We start from the raw sequence: 14,253 nt of genomic DNA, 5'->3' as shown, positions 1-14,253 counted from the left end.
ATGCATTTGCCTGTCTTGAATGGCATATTATATGGAGGTTTTGTCAATATGTCCATCTGTACACATTTGCCTGTCTCGAATGGCATATTATGTTATGGTTTTGTCCATCTGTCCATCTTTAGTGACTCATTTGCCTGTCTTGAATGGCATATTATGTGGAGGTTTTGTCCATCTGTACACATTTGCCTGTCTTGAATGGCATATTATGTGGAGGTTTTGTCAATCTGTCTATTTGTACACATTTGCCTGTCTTGAATGGCATATTATATGAAGGCTTTGTCAATCTGTCCGTCAGTTAACATTTGCCTGTCTGGAATGACATATTATGGTTTTATCCATCTGTTCATCTGTTAATATTTACCTGTCTTGAATGGCATATTACATTATCATTTTATCCATCTGTTACTATCTACTTGTCTTGCGTATAACTTTGCACCAGCGGTAGAGATCTTGCAAAGTATATGTTATGACTAGGCGATGTCACAATTTATCCCTTAAAGTCAGGATCATGTCAAGTGAAAATATGATTTTGTAAATGTTTTTTTTTTTTTTTGAAATATTCCCCATATATTGGTACCCGTGGGTTGGGGAGCCATCCCACGGACTACCATAGAATTCTTTCTTTTTCTACATGCGTCTGTCTACTGTATGAAAGATTCAATCAGCTAAATTTTAATCTATTAAAATGGGGACAAAGTACAAGAGGAAAAGAAGATAGCCTGAAGAAAAATGATTATATATATATATATATATATATATATATATATATATATATATATATATATATATATATATATATATATATGAAACCACTTCCTATAAGATGTAAGAGAGAAATGTGAAAGAAGCAAAGATGCATGCACCAGAACAGATTAAGAAACAGAACTACAGTAATGTAAGATTATAAGTATGTAACAGGCATACATATATATCTTATTAAACTAGTTTAAGATGATATATATATATATATATATATATATATATATATATATATATATATATATATATATATAAAATATAACCAAGAGATAATTTAAAATTGATTTTCAGAAATATAACTAAACTATTACAACCTATAGACAGAAACTAACTGTGCTATACTACAAAAAAAATAATAAATGTGTGCCTATCAGTTTGAAAACATTCAAGTTCCTTTTTTCTTTTGGCAAATTCCTTTCTCAAAAATGCATAGTATTACAAAGTTTTTGAACAAATGTAGAGGTAGTTTTCTTTCATGGCACATAATATATATGTATCTTTTAGATATCAGCAATATGAAATGAATTACATTGTCTACTTCTAAGATACATAAAAAAGATTCCTTTAATGGAGACCAGAAACAAAAAAAATCCTTTATGTATGTAATTCTCTACAAATTTTAATTGGACTGTGATGTTTATAAATTAAATATCGTAGGCGAGTAGTGATTATATTGCGCAGAAGATACCAAGATTCCGTAAATTGCCGAGCTTTTCCGAGCTTTGAAGAGACGACAGATCACGTGGTCCCCTGACGCAATACTAACCAGTCCTCAAATACAAACATATACATGGCGAGCGAGACATTGACAGGAGAAAACCAGATTTGGGTTGCTAATTCAAAAGTTAAATATGCTTCCGAGTTATGCTCATAACTATATCTGTTGAATTGTGTGTTAAGAACGTGTTTAAGACCTGACAGCAGAAAAGTACAACAGTAAGAAGGTGCTCATATTTCAGATTTTGGAATTTTAAAAAAAAACAATGTAATTTTTAAATAAATACTTATACATCGTGTGTTGTGCAAAAATGTGTTAAGGATTAAATGATAGTGCCCAATGTAAAAATTTAAAATTTACCACAACGCAATAAATTCATTTAAGAAGGATGAGGTTCAATCGTATTATATGTAAATGGCATATTCATTACCTACCCCCAACACACACACACACCCACACCACCACCACCACCACCACCGAAGGTATGATATCTTGAAAATATACATCCAACACTGAAACGCTGAGAGATAATACTGAATTCTGGGCGAAGAGACTAGAACGGGGACAGACTTGTGTGTGAAACAATATCCATTACCTCAGAGGTGTAAAAGGCACTGAGAACGGTTTTCATCCGTCGAAACTTAAGATTAGTTTTTCACATTCACAAAAAACCCACAAATAAATCTGCGAAGCAGAAATCATAAGTAATTAATTTAACCATTAAGGAGCTTCCTTCTTGTGATTCAATCACAATGTATTTTACATACAGGCTACATATATAGGGTATTGACAAATCTGATAGTAAATATATGTCTGGTATAAATAGTTTATGTACTGTACTGGTCAGTGCTGATATAATTTTTTTAGGCCCAGGCTCGGAACTAGCCCGGACTGAAATTTCACAAGCCCGGACAGTTCATACCTGTCAACTCTCAAGCCGGGAGAAAAACCTACCGATGTTTGGGGTATTTCCACACCTACCCCTCGATCTCGTACTATCTCGCGAGTTTTCGCAGAGAACTCCCTATTATTACATTATGTCTGCCAATATTCATTTCTCAGAAGAAAGAAGAAAAAGAAAAAAACATACATATATAGATAAAACGAATACAATCCACAGATGCCGTATTCTATTTTATCACTTGTGAATATTGTAGTGACGAAATAATAAATATCACACTAGTTTTTTTCTTCAGTAAATAGAATGTTAAGATTAAAATTATTCACGTAAATTTCAGATTTTTTTAAAACACTACAACAGAATTGTAGTAATAAAAACATTAAAAACACAAAATTGTCACCAATTAGCTTAAATCCCATGAATGATCACTGTGAATGTTGCCTACTTTTTTCTTAAACTCCATTTCCACCAAAGGACCAGTTAACGCATGACATTCATCTACCGTATATGTAAGGTTTAATTACCATGATTAAATTAAAAGAACGAATAAAACATACCATGCAGTATATGTTCCCCATAAGAACTAGTTCAGAATAAATATTTTATTCAGTAAACAGTGTTACACGCCTTAAGACTTAAACCTAAGGAAATAAGATGGGACTTAAATGTGGGAAAAACAGATTTTAACTGTTAAAATGACGTCCTAGGCATCGTAAGTTATAATAAAACAGGGCATCGTTTTATTTGCCAATCAATGCCGATGTTTACATATACATATTGTAGAACATGGTTTCTTTGAAGTATGTCCGAAGGGCAGTCCTTATCACAAGATAAATTGGTAAGGATTAACTGTTAATTAGCCACAATGGCCGTATGCTTGTGAACTCAAGTCTAACCTTTAGCTATTACGCAGTTTAGCCACAGCTGAGCAGAATAAGATACAAGGGTCTTGTCCTGGGGGATAATAAGGCGTATCACAGGGAGAAATGGCGCGTCCCATGGGCGTTCGCACATTGGGGCAAGGGGTGGGGTCAACAGTAGCCTCCCCCCACTTTCTATTGTCAGCCAGCTAAATTGAAACTTTGATTTTATAACTGACCTCTTTTCTTTTAGTCACTGCTATTTAAACATCCCAAGGGATAGTTTTATATCAGTTCCAATCATTACAAATTACCGTTTATACATACTACGTGTAACAGACATTTTTTAAAAAAAAATTTAATTATTTGTTAAGATTATTGAAAATTGTGTTTTCTCGAAACATGACCGTGTCAGGGGTTTAGAATCTTATTTTTAGCAAAGCTTCCATTTGATTAAAATCAGATCTCAATTTCACCTAGGAAAGAGGTGATTTGATTTCGATTGTGCCGTGTATGTATGTCAACATCTTGAAAATACATTTACCCATTTCATCAGCGCGATCAAAGTTTCTTCAAGCAAACAATTTTTTTCCGACAAACCCGACTGGCACCTAACTTTGAATACAGGATGGGCCCGAACTAAAATTAGAGGGGCCCGGGGTGTCGGGCTATCACATTTTTAGCAATGATGGTGTAGATAAAGATATGTGAATTGATTGTTGTATTTTGTGGTCACTTACTCGGCTTTCTGCCTATTTTCGTAATTCACACGTTTAACACTTTTCACAGGATTTAAAATATTCAACAGTAAATGTCTGGAACAGCGACAACTTTTAGTCTAGGCCTAGCATTTGCGTATCCTAGACTGTCATTTTTTCAGTATCGTTCTCGTAACATTCCTTTAGAAATGTAATGATCACACAGTGCTGTATGGTGTTGCTTTGAAATCGACTCGCTTGTAATAATGTATCCATACTTTCTTTATACTTTTATCTTTGGAAGAAGAAAAAATGTTGTCCACGGGCTTTTCTTGATGTGCTATTACATACGTAAGCAACGCAAAACGGCATTGTCTTTTAATGTGGCCACTCCCAGTTGGGATGCTAGAGTCGCTACTATGACGTCACACCCCTAAAGTAACCGAATAGGCGCGGAAATTTTGCATACGAGATCACGGAAATTCAGCTCAAAGAAGATATTCCAATTGGCATTTCGGTCGCAGATGATACTTCAAAATCAGGTTTCCTTCTATAGTGCTTTTATTATTATTCTGTATTTCCATTGGTTTCTGGTCTCTTTTAAGCGAAAAGATATGCTGGAAATTATTGTAATTTCTAATCCACTGTCTTAAATCATTCCAAAACTGTTTCACATTTGCACAGTCCTAATAAAAGATGACTTAATGGTGTTGAAACCTGTATCCATGACCAGAGAACAAATTTTGAACCAATGAAGATATTTTAATGAAACTTTAGCTGATTATATATAATGCTGAGAAAGGGTATATTATAGCCTCACTGTCAAGGACATGGCAAGGGAAAATCCAGTTTTGTTTTACTAATTGTCATGTCCTGGTTGTAAATTTTACATTTCTCAAGATATTTAAAGGAACCTTTACCAAAGTATATATTAGAAGAAGACTCCGTGCTCCATACCATTCATGAGGAATAATGTAACTCAGTGGCCTCATTCCTTATTCAAGATGTCACTATCTAATCCAAGCTGATATTTTCAAGAAATTATGCTCAGATATACATATTACCATTGAAGAGTCAAGCCCCTAGCTTATAAGCCATTAAAAGTGGAAAAGATAATGAGACCGGCATATCATGTGCCATTAAAAGTTGAAAACATCAAGAGATTGGCATTTCATAATGCCATTTTATGTGGAAAAGGTCAGGAGACCGTCATATAATATGCCATGAAAATTGGAAAACATCAGGAGACTGGCATATGCCATTAAAAGTGGAAAAGATAATGAGACCGGCATATCATGTGCCGTTAAAAGTGAAAAACATCAGGAGATTGGCACTTCATAATGCCATTATATATGGAAAAGGTCAGGAGATTGCCATATAATATGCCATGAAAAGTGGAAAACATCAGGAGATTGGCATATGCCACTAAAAGTGGAAAAGATCAATGGATTGGCATATCATATCCATTAAAAGTGGAAACGATCATGGGATTGGTATATCATATGCCATTAAAATTGGAAAATATCATGAGGTTGGCATATCACATGCCATTAAAAGTGGAAAACATCATGAAATTGGCATATCGTATGCCATTAAAAGTGGAAAACATATCATATGCCATTAAAATTGGAAAAGATAATGAGATTGGCATATCATACGCTATTAAAAGTGGAAATAATCATGAGACTAGCATATCATATGCCATTTGTGGTACCCTTGTTATGTCAATACACAAAATATCACATTTCATATTTTTTCAGATGATGAAAACAATGTTCATGTTAATTCTATACCTCCGCTACAAAGACTGCTATTCAAAGTAAACCAAATTTCAGAATTGATTAAATAATATAAATTCCTATGTTTGCCTCATATGGTCATTGCTGCCTTGTGATAACAAGATTTTTGACAAATGTTAAAACACCAAAAGATACTTTTAAAAAAAAAGCCCTGTAATGACTTGAAAAACTTCCAGATCATCTTCATGGGGGATACAACATGACTACAAAATTCCACTTGTCTGTATCAAGTAGGCTTTGATTCATACTTCTTGTTTACTGTAATATGGTTTCTGTCACAAGGAAACTTTGAGAACTACAAACTTTGTAACAAAATGAAAATTTGTGTACAATAGCTTCAAATTCTAACGTTATCTGCTCATGACCATTACAAAATTTAAAAATATTTTGTTGTTTTAGGCACAAGTCTATCAATTTCTGTGCTAACGCGCCTAAATATCATCGGGACGAACGAACGTATCGGGATTGCGAACGTCGCAGCGGTCAAAGAAAATGACCTGTATTGCTACTGTAGTTGGGTCATGTACTATAAACATCAAGATAAGGGTCACCTAAAGTATTGTGATAACTTGTTCATTTTCAGCTTAATTATAAATACTATCATCTTATTTCGCTGTAGCAAGAGCGTGTTTTTTTATGGACGTACAATGCCATTTTCGCAAGGAGGGGAAGGACAAGGAATTTTTCTAGTGAAAAAAAAATGTCCGCCCATCAGGACCAACAGCTGGAAAAAAACGTTCTGCTTGCCCAGAATTGTATGAAATAAAATTCTTTTCCATTATATTCGTTCAATCAAAAATAAATAATCATTAGATGACAGAAAATCTATCCTGGTTCAAAATAGTTTCATCTGACCTATCCTACCTCATTTGAGATATTTTGACATTTATGCTGGGGTCAACATATACATGAATATCAAAAAGGTAGGGTGGTAATGGTCACAGGAACTCGGGCCAGGTTCAGATAAAATATCCTGCTACCCACTGTCACCACCAGTCCCCAAAAACCAAAGATACAAATATTTTTAATAAGTGTCCAGCAAAAGAAAAAAGAGACTAACCTATTCATAATTACAGGGGCTCGTATCGTTGCGTACAACATACCTGTCATACATGTACTATATAATAACTACAGTACATGTATGACAGGTAAATTATAAGCAAAGATATTAGCCCCTGTGTTCATAATTTGCTCAAAACCCCTCTACAAACGGGTCAGGGAACTGGAATCCCTTATTGAAATAACGCATCCATACAGCCACTCCTTGAGAAAAAGTGCAATAAACAACAACAAAAAGTTTGTTTGAAATACATACCGTCTGAGATATTGTTCTGAACACAAATGCCGAAAATGCTCTTAAAAATGTAAATAATCTGCACACCTCCTTCAATGTAACGCTGACACGTATTATGGTTAGTGGGCTGACCTATTTACCTATTAGGCTGATGAGGTCAACTATGACAAACAAGTGAGGTCATCCACAGGAGCTCGACGCGAGCTTGATGTTGAGAAGAAAAAAACACAATAATCTGAAGGGAAAAAATGATACAGTGACAAAAATACCTTAGATTACCCCCATGACCCGTTCTGACATAGGACCCTCTCTATCATAATATAAAAGAGAGAATGTACGTAACTTCCAAATACTTCGTTCCACCCATGACCCTCGATTTCCTTCTGCTATTTCCGTCTTTAAAGGCACATTTACATACTATACTGCTTGTTTTACTCCCGAGATATTTTTCTATCCATCAAACCATCATCGACTTTTCTGCGTTGTACCAGTATCTACGGTATGTATTTTAAAAAATATCGCTCTGATTTGTGGAAAATAAACTATTCAGTTAGTTTATATGAAAAGGATTAATTATGTTGAGTTAATAGAGAAAAAATATTTTTGGTTTGAAAATAAATCAAACATCCCCCTCGTCTCTGCCATTTGGGAAATACGTCCGCACGCATGTTATTGAAACCCTGATTTCAATGTTTAGACACAACATTTTCTTCTCTCTCTCTCTCTCTCTCTCTCTCTCTCTCTCTCCATATCAGGCTGTGCAGATCTTAAAAGGTGCCAAACGTAGACCTCTAATGTACATTTTTTGCAGTCACTGAGGTGCCATCAAGAACTGCTTAAAAACGAACTCCAAACAGCAAAAAGTACATTTCCCGTATTAACTTTTAATAAGTAGTTTTCCACTTAAATCATGGGAAATGTCAGTGACTGAACCAACATGTGCTGTTGATATGTTACTTATATAGTATTTCAGTTTTTATTTAAGAGAAAATCGAGATTAAATATAGTAATATAGTAATTTTTGAGAAACAAGTTTAACTTGGACCTCCCGCATCCTAGGCGGACGCTCTAACCACTAGGCCACCGGAGCGATCTTTTAATCGATATAATGCAGCTGTGAACTGCACTGGCACATAATGGAGAAAACCCATGCAAATATACAATATTTGCCTTTAAAATATATAATATAAAAGAATATCAACATGTTTTAAGTAAATATACGGAAATATTTCACTCTTGAAGTGGAAACATTTTGTACTTTCACTCTTGGCTTCGCCACTCTAGACATTACAATGTTTCCACTCCATGAGTGAAATATTTCCATATATCTACTAAAAATACGTAGATATCCTGGGTATAAATACACTTCAATCGTTTGACAGACTTGATTTTGGACCACTCGGTATTTTTTTACGCGCATAATTCAAAAGCATGGATGAAGCACATGAGGGGAAAATGTCTCGGCTCACATGATATTGTCCAACAGATACATGCTTCAAGGATGTGTCTGTACGGAAAGCATATGTTTGATCGTGACCATTTAAAAATTGAAGTTAGTGAATTTATATTATAATGGAGTTTCCAGAGATTTACCACGGAGGTTGAAATAGCACTGTGGAACCTTTAAAAATGCTTTATTCGTGAAAATATAAATTTGCAAGAAGGAAAATCCATTAAAAACTCAAGAAAAAAATGGGCGTTCTCTGCATAGCTATGTGTGGGGGTGGGAGTGATATACTCCCACACCTGTTATGGTGCTTTGGTTATCGTTATCTAGGAGATGATAGACCATGGTGTTATTGCATGGATCGAGCAACCAATCAAACAAAAATATGAAATTAATGGATGGAATAATAGAAATCTAAGCAAAGATGTAGAATAACACGAGCCACCGAATGTTAAACTCGCTCTTTCAATGCAGCCAAATCTCTCACTGGTTCCGGGTTTCTCAAATTCTCCCAGATCCCCGTTCTTTGGACAATTTAACGATATTTTCTTGTTATTTTTCTGAGCTAAATTCTGGCTTGACATAAACTGAGACTGACTAATTTCGCGAGGAAGATTACTTAAAAGCTCGAATTTTGTCGGGTAAAACACCCCCTCGTTTAGCTTATCCAACTGGGATTAATTTTCTCTAACCACCAAATTTTACACACCCATCGAAGCTAGACAAATTCTCTCTATTCCGCCTATATTAATAACTATTTCTAGAAAGTTTCATTTTATGACAAATTTTCAAATGGCACAAATTGTCTCTGGATTGTGTCTACTTTGTTGTATTCCTCTTCTTGACCCTGTGTTACCGTTTCTGTTGGAACGTTCTCCTAGCGGGTCCTAATTAAAATACAATTGTGTCCCCAGACAGTATATGCCATCCTTCGCAGGCAGCAATGTATTGTGAGCCTAGCCCATACACCAATCTTAATGATAACTTGTCATGCTGACCACGACAACGTGTGCTGCTACAAAAACATACAAACCATTACACAATGCTTGCAGATGGTATAGCTCTAATAAATGAGATAAATGTGTTTCATGTTGATTCATTAATTTCCACTGCATGTACTAATTCTCTGTAGCATACGACAATGTAATACAACATTTAGTGCGGAGCTGCAGTTGAGAAATAGTACGAGAAAGACTTAAATCCAGATGACAAAAACACAGACTTGCACTTTGTATAAAATTAAAAATGTTTCAAGCCCTACTTATCTCTGACTGCACCAACTTTTAGTGATATTACACATTTCGAATCAAAACGTCTTTTTATAACTCGTTTTATTTCATTCGGTCCTTCTAGATTGGAATACATTATCTAACGAGACTCGTCAAAGTGACCCAATTAACAATTTCAAAAGTGCATTAGAATAATAAGGGCAATTATGTTCCCAGAAAACTTTTATTGGTGTAGAAAGAAATTTCAAATTTTTCGTGCCTGACTTAGAACGACTCGTTGCTTGCTTAATTAACATTCATTTACAAAGAATATATTCAGACGACCTCTTTGCAAATGTGTTTCGGTAGAAAGTATACAATTTCAGTTTTAAATATATTTCATTTTATTGCGTTTATTACCGGATCGAACTGTTTAAAATCCTTAGTCCATTTATACATTTAACTTTAAATACCCTCTTATATGGTGATACAACGCTTCCGTAGGAAGTACACTTTCATATTTTTATTGCTGTTCATAAATTTATTTTAGAAGCAAAAAAGATTTACTTAAAAGAACACACGCACTTCCAAGGGTCAGAAACGACTGAAACAGCAATTCACCATCTTCCAAATGATTCCTTATCGCTTCTGCTCTTGAAGGAAGTACTGCTCACTTTTGATCTCACTTTTTCTTCCTTTGTTTTGTTGTTTATCTTTCCTTCTGCCTTACTTTGTCAACTTTCTACACAAAGTTCTACACATTTCAACCGACAGTTCAGTTCTTTCTTTTTTTTTAACCTCGTCTTTCACCTACTCCATCGTTGTTCATCTGCTTGTTTATATTCCTTGGCTAAATGTTATTGACTAATAAATGGCCAAAACAGAAATCGGAAAAATAAATTTTAAAACCCGACAAATATGAAACATTTATTTTAAATATTGCAAGTCCAGATGGGTATTACAACATTCAATAGTATGCAGTTTTTAAATTTACAAAATAATATGCTTTTTCGGAAATATTGGGAAAATGCAGATAGATGGAGGAAATATGGATAAGCATGAGAAAGTCAATATGCATTCTCAACAAGACGGATCTTATACATAAGAAAATTTGATAAAGTTGTGTTAGAATCTTTATAAAATTTAATATTTTCGTCCATTTCAACATGAATATTAGTAACAATGAAAGTCACATATAGTCATAATGTCAGTTTGTCTTCTCTGTATTTGGTTTATGAAGTTATTAAATTTTATATAGCAACACCATGACCTATTCTTTGACCACCATATTAAAACAATAGACTCGCAATGACGTTTCACTTTCAATACAGCTTCTTTAGGGAAAAATGTGTGATCAATACATCTGTCTTGTCATGCCTTGGTTAGTCAATGAAAAATTAGTGTTAACTGTCTTATAAATATATTGTAAAAGACCAAAACTTTTTTCAATGTAACAAAATAAGGTCTTATCTAAGTAAACACTATGCGAAGGTCCTGAAACACATGAAAGTAAATTTACATTCAGTTTTCAACGCTGCTACAATCCACTTGTAAATGTTATCTTAATGAAACAGAGCTTAATAGTTTCTTCTTTTTCTTTAATTCCTTGTAAAAGTTCAGTTTTGCTACTGTGTTACTTTCATTGTTTGTTATACACTGTCTTTTGTAGCGACTTGTAATCGCACTGATCCGAAAAGATAAAGTTCATAATATTCTTTCCACAGCGATAGCACTGACGTGCACATGTACGTTTTAACCATTCTTATGCATGGAATTAGATAGCTGAACTTAATATGAGAGATTCTAATTGTATGAAATTGTGTCTCCGTGGTATTCAGGCAATTTTTGTAAGATCTTGTGTTGTTGCTCCATGTATTAGAGCTCTCTTTCATTTGTCAGAAGAAAACATAGGTAGACTAGTCACATTAGTAAATTTCATATTCATAACATATATTTACGGAATGTAAGTTATGAATATGAATTTGATTTTCAGTATGGTTTCAGCACATTTAGAAAATATTATTTATTAAGTTTATAACCGTATTTTAACAAGGACCTTGTTGACTATTTTCAGTCAAAGTTTTTGTACTAACAACAATTTGTTAATAATCATTAATGAGACACATTTTGACATTTGCATACAAAATAAATGTACATAAATTCCCTTATCATCGAGGTTACTAACTAGCATCTGAAAGTTATTTTTTGTGGGTTTAACAGACAAACCAATACAGTACTTGATGAATGTGGCACAGTACATCTAAAAGTAACACAGTTTTATGCATATTAAATTTTATATTGTGTACTTGACCTTTGTCTGTGATTGCTAGTAGAGTTGTGGCCTAACTGACAATTGTCATGCTTCTAAGATATTTACTAAATCTGAACCTATGTTTAGCCTTGTTTATGAGTTTGGGTTAACCTGTTCACAATATTATGGAAATTTCAACTGGAAATGACCATCATCCAGAGCATTTTTGTTGCATCATAAGTCTGGTGAAAGTCTGTATATAAAGAACTTAATAAACAAGTATTCATTCCATGTTAAAATTGTGGAATCAATTTCAGTTGTGTTCAGATACAGATATCATTTATTTAAATTATTCACTGGAATTACAAAATGCTCATTTAGGTTTTGGACTAAAATACTACTTTGGGATTTAATTCACAATATTAAAAGTTCCTCTTCAATTTCCACTTTGTATTCAAAGGAGATTAGCTCTTTGTTAAGTTTGACTAAACTTGTTCGTTTTGCTTCTTTTTGTTACATAGTGTAAGACCATACACACTTAACAGAAACTCATCCAAGTTCTGATTTTCTTTAATACATTTCAGAGATATTAAAAAATTGTCTTTAAAATTTAAAATCGCTTTGTTTTGTATTTTCATTGTCCCAGGTAAAGACTTTATTTTCACACATTCTTGAAATGTTTAGTGAATTTACAACAAACATTCACATCTAATGTATAGGACTTTGTTTTAAATCCTATCCAGAGGGGGTTAGATTCTAGCAAAAAGGGTGAGTTTCTTGAGATTGCCAGACATTATGCCATCAGAAAGCAAAACCAAGAAATAATATTTTGAGTCAGTATTTGGTGGGAAAGGAAATGTTGTATGATAGTGCCTTGGGTTTAATTAATAAGCCTGCCTCTGGTTTTGACACAAAATTAAAGGAATTACAAATACAAAGCCCCAGATGGAATTGGAATTAAGAAAACTTCACCTTCAGAAAGAAATTATAGCAACCAGAAAGAGAAAATGAGACATGCAAATAGAGAGAGAGACCAAGACAGAGAGAGAGAAATACAAAGGCAAAGAAAAAGAAGAGAGGGAAATACAATTGCTAGTGCAGATACAGAGAAGAAAACAAATGCAGAAAGAGAAAGAGAGGGTGATGCAAATGCAGAAAGAGAGAGAGGGAGAAGAGAGAGGGAACAAATGCAGATTGAAGAAAAAGAAATGCCCTATAGATTAACACAATTACAACTGGCAGGTGGTGCACTCTCTCTCACCCCCATATACACACATGTTCAGGTTTTGATGTTTCTATAAATATTAGGTTACTAACCCCTTTTCAGGAAAAACAAGTTGAAGAATACTTTCCTCATTTTGAGAAAAACTGCTGAAAACTTTAAATGATCAAGAAAGCATTGGACATTGTTATTACAAAGTGGTCATATTGGTAGACAGAGCTTGTGAAGCATACACTTCAACGTCAGCAGAACAAAGTGCTGATTATGATATGGTGACGAGATGTATCTTGAAGGGTTATGAGTTGGTACCCAAGATAGATCGACAAACATTTAGAAATTGTAGAAAAGAAACTGAACAAACTCATGTCGAGTTTGCAAGAGAAAATAACTATTTGATAGGTGGTGCTCAGCCAAAAAGGTTGATCAAGATTACAATAAACTCAGACAGCTCTATAGTTGAAGAGTTACAGAACTGCATCCGTAATGATGTCAAGATCAAGCTTGATGAGCAAAAGGTGGAAACTTTGGAAAATACTGTAAGCTCAGCTGCCAATTATTCCTTGTCAACAAATCGTCATCTTCATAGTTTTCTTTGGCAAAATGTCATCTCAGTCTCATAAGAGTACTTCCAAATCTCAATCCAGCACAACATTCAGAATTAACTCAGTCTCATATGAGTACTTCCAAATCTCAATCCAGCACAACACTTACGATTCCACTCAGTCTCATATGAGAGCTACCAAATCTCAATCAAGCACAACATTCAGAATTCAACTCAGTCTCATATAAGCACTTCCAAATCTCAATCCAGCACAGCATTCAGAATTCAAGCTTCTGATAAGACTGATCAGAAATTGTCATCTCTTCCTATGTGCCCTTATTGTAAGAAGAAAGGGCACATCATTTCAGATTGCTACAGTTTTCAAAACAAGCTACTGAATAAAGACATATTTTCAAAATGCTCTTATTGAAAAGGTAAAAGTCACGGTTTTGTATAGAAAGCAATACATTAGTTGGGTCAAACAAACGCCAGTTTGACTCTGCCATGGAGAATTATGAACCATCCATGTTGAAACATTCTCGATTCTGCCAAATC

At 34.2% G+C, this 14,253-nt stretch overlaps 1 protein-coding gene across 1 annotated transcript in view; it reads right to left on the bottom strand.

Moving 5' to 3' along the window:
• Positions 1-7,135, bottom strand: part of LOC149773075 (uncharacterized) — a 50,399-nt gene extending 43,264 nt beyond the window's left edge. The window contains exon 1 of the mRNA XM_089946887.1: positions 7,051-7,135. The gene's annotated coding sequence lies outside the window, so the exon portion shown is untranslated. The remainder of the gene's footprint in view (positions 1-7,050) is intronic.
• Positions 7,136-14,253: the final 7,118 nt, after the last annotated feature.

The sequence above is a fragment of the Sinohyriopsis cumingii genome, unplaced genomic scaffold (assembly GCF_028554795.1).
Source record: "Sinohyriopsis cumingii isolate HCF-2022 unplaced genomic scaffold, ASM2855479v2 utg000913l, whole genome shotgun sequence".
Lineage (NCBI taxonomy): Eukaryota > Metazoa > Mollusca > Bivalvia > Unionida > Unionidae > Sinohyriopsis > Sinohyriopsis cumingii.
The sequence above is the reverse complement of the archived record's forward strand: the minus strand, read 5'-3'. Positions and strand labels throughout refer to the sequence as shown.